The following is a 3623-nucleotide window of genomic DNA, read 5'->3' on the forward strand; positions in this document are numbered from 1 at the left end:
TGTAAGAGGGGTGAGACAGAGACAGAGAGTGTGAGAGTGTAAGAGGGGTGAGACAGAGACAGAGAGTGTGAGAGTGTAAGAGGGGTGAGACAGTGAGACAGAGAGTGTGAGAGTGTAAGAGGGGTGAGACAGTGATGGAGAGAGTGAGAGTGTGAGGGGGTGAGACAGTGACGGAGAGATTGAGAGGGTGAGGGGGTGAGACAGAGACAGAGAGAGTGTGAGACAGTGACAGAGAGTGTGAGAGACAGTGATGGAGAGAGTGAGACAGTGACAGAGAGAGTGAGAAGGGGGGGGGGGGGGGGGGGGGGTGAGACGGTGGCACAGGAGCAGATGGCAGCTCAGTGTTCTCCCGTTGCCTCTGGCCAAGCTGAAGCACAGGACCTGACACCTCCACGCTGGCACCACGCTGGCACCACGCCCAACCAATTAATCTGTCATTGGGCAGCCTGCCCTGGCCACGGCAACAGGGAAAACACAATCAGTGTGTTTGTGTGTGTGTGTGTGTGTAGGAGAGAAGGAGTGTGTGTAGGAGAGAGGGAGTGTGTGTAGGAGAGAGAGAGTGTGTGTAGGAGAGAAAGAGAGAGAGTTTGTGTGTGTGTGTAGGACAGAGAGAGAGAGAGAGAGAGAGTGTGTGTGTGCGAAAGAGTATATGTACATGTCTGTGTCTGTGTGTGTGTGAACACTGATGTGGGTCTAGGTGGCTCATGTGTGTAGGAGAAAAAAAAAACTACTGACATGCGGTCCATGCCTCACAAAAGCATCTGTCAGAGGAGAGCAATTGGCCTATCAACAGCTGGAGCAGCCGGGCTTTGATTAGCAGGTGCTAGCGTGCTGATTATTACTGGACCACACAGTCAATTATTCACTACACACACACACACACTCACACACACCAGGCCAGCCTGCTACAGTGGATGTCACCAGGCCAGCCTGCTACAGTGGATATCACCAGGCCAGCCTGCTACAGTGGATATCACCAGCCCAGCCTGCTACAGTGGATGTCACCAGGCCAGCCTGCTACAGTGGATATCACCAGGCCAGTGGACAGCAGTCTGGAGGAGGGTTTTCACTGCAGGAACAGGCGGGCGGCAGCCCACACCTTGTGTGTGTTTCAACTGCAGAAACCCCGTGGGACCCCTTTCAGGGCCGTTTTCAGGGGGGAAATATGTACCTGCTCTCTGGGGTGAGTTCTTCTGTGTGTTCCCCGAAACAGGGGCTTGCAGGGACGGATGACACTAACAACGTGGTGTGAGTGACATTTTTAAAACCAACAATATTTTTTATCGGATATTACGCAGTGATTACAGCAGAGAAGGAATTATATCTTCAGTCAGCTGAAATATAGGCTTTAATTAATCAACGGTGGTGTGGGTATCTTCATTTATCAAGTAATTACAGCTGCCATGAAGCTATTTAATTAAGCGCTAACAACTTTATAGCACAATTCAACTGTCGACTCGACCTTGGGGTAATCGTGAGATTATCTAGAAATTCTCCGGTTTATCAGTCCAGTGTTAATGCTGCCGCTGGAGAAATATATTGTTTTAATGTCGTGCTCAGAATTGATGTTGGGATCAAAGACCAAAACAATGAGGCTACTAACCGACGTCGCTATCGAATAGCAAAACGATTAGACTATGTCATATGTAGATCCGATAGTGTTAGTTCCCGCACCGCAGGAGAAGACAGAGAGAACCGAGGAGTGGGCCGTTCCTACAAACGATTGAGCAACTAGAAAGTTCCCACAAGTTCCTGCAGACAAAAATACTTAAAGGGGGCTAGGGCAGGAACTAGGCCAACGCCAGGCCCCTGTTCTGAGAGAGCAAGAAGCTTGGATGTGGTTGTTTGAAACAGGAGTTGGCTTTTATAAAGGAAGGGGAAGTTCTCTCAAAAATATTTACAGGGCTACAGGCCAATTTCCTGAGATTTGGGTTCTGATTAAGTGGCTGAAATGTACTGTTTTTAAAAAAAAGCCATTTTGTTTGGTCTACAGAAAGCCCTGATGTGACCTTTCTAAAGGGATGCAGAAAAACAGAGATTACTGTGTGGATCCAGCACAAATATCTGTACACACACACACACACACACACACACACACACACACACACACACACACACACACACACACACACACAGACACACACACACACACAAACACACACACACACACACACACACACACACACACACACACACACACACACACACACACGCAAACACACACACACACGCAAACACACACACACCCACTTTGTGGCACCTGAATTCACCCCAAGAGCTCTGAGCACCATTCAAAAAGTAAAGCCACCTTTGATAGGCTCGTCCTGGGCTAACCTGAACGTTTGCTGGAGTTACTTGTTTAGCTGCATTAGATGTGAAATGAATGGCAGATATCGCATCATTAAAGTCGTTAAAACAGGATCAATATAGCACTCACACTTCCGTCTCTCTCTCTTTTCACTCTCCATCTCTCCATTCTTGTTTTTCCTCTTGTCTCTTTGTCTCTCTCTCCCTCTCTCAATCATCCTCTCTCAGCCCTTCTTTCTCTTTATGTCTCTGTCTATCTTTGTCTCTCCATCTTTACCACTGCTTCTTTTTCCCTCCCCATCCATTTATTTTGGTCTTAAGCCCTCTCTTTCACCCCCCCCCCCCCCCCCAACTCCCTCTGTCACCCAGTCTACTGTTTTCTCTCCATCTCTTTCCATCACCATGTCTTTCTTTCTCCCTCTCTTTCTGTCTCCCTCTCTCTCTTCTATTCTCTTTACTTTCCTCTCCCTCTGCTCCTCTCTCTCTTTTTCTGCCACTCTGTCCCCCTCTCTCTCTCTCTCCATCCATCCCTCTCTCTCTCTCTCTCATTGCTCCTGTCATGAAGAGTGATGAGAGTGGGGACTCTTCCTGACCTGGGCTAAGTGGGGAGTCAGGAGGAGTGTGTGTGTGTGTGTGTCTGTGTGTGTGTGTGAGACAGAGGAAATGAGAGACATAGTGTGTGTCTATATGTGTGTGTGTGTGTGTGTGTGTGTGTGTGTGAGAGTGAGAGAGAGAGAGTGGGAGAGGGAGAAAGAGAGATAGAGAGAATATGTATGTTTGCATGTGTGTGTGTGAGAAAGAGAAAGGGAGGGAGAGGGAGTGTGCGCGTGTGTGTGTGTGTGTGTGTGTGTGTGTGTGTGTGTGTGTGTGTAAGAATGTGCATCCTGAGGCCTGTCAAGGCTGTCAACTCATTCAAAATGTCCAGCTGCTCTCGGGGGTGAAAGTGGATACTGACAATCTGGCACTGACTGAAGCTTGTGGATGAACTGGAATATTTTGCTCTATCCTCATGTTACTTGATTATTGTCTTTTTAAAAATGAACACAAATACCTGAGCATATTGGGGCGGTTCCTATATATGTTCCTCAGCCATTCTTTAAAAAAAATAAACACACATTCTTGCTCTGTTTTCAGGGAACTTCGGTCGAGACTTTACACTCTCTCCCCTTCCACCCACACCTTTATCATCTCTATCAGTTCTCAATGTGCCCTTCTCAACAGGGAGCTCAGTGCTCAATCTCACTGCGGGTTCAATCTCACTGCGGGTTCAATCTCACTGCGGGTTCAATCTCACTGCGGGTTCAATCTCACTGCGG

Source organism: Sprattus sprattus, assembly GCF_963457725.1.
Source record: "Sprattus sprattus genome assembly, chromosome: 2".
Lineage (NCBI taxonomy): Eukaryota > Metazoa > Chordata > Actinopteri > Clupeiformes > Clupeidae > Sprattus > Sprattus sprattus.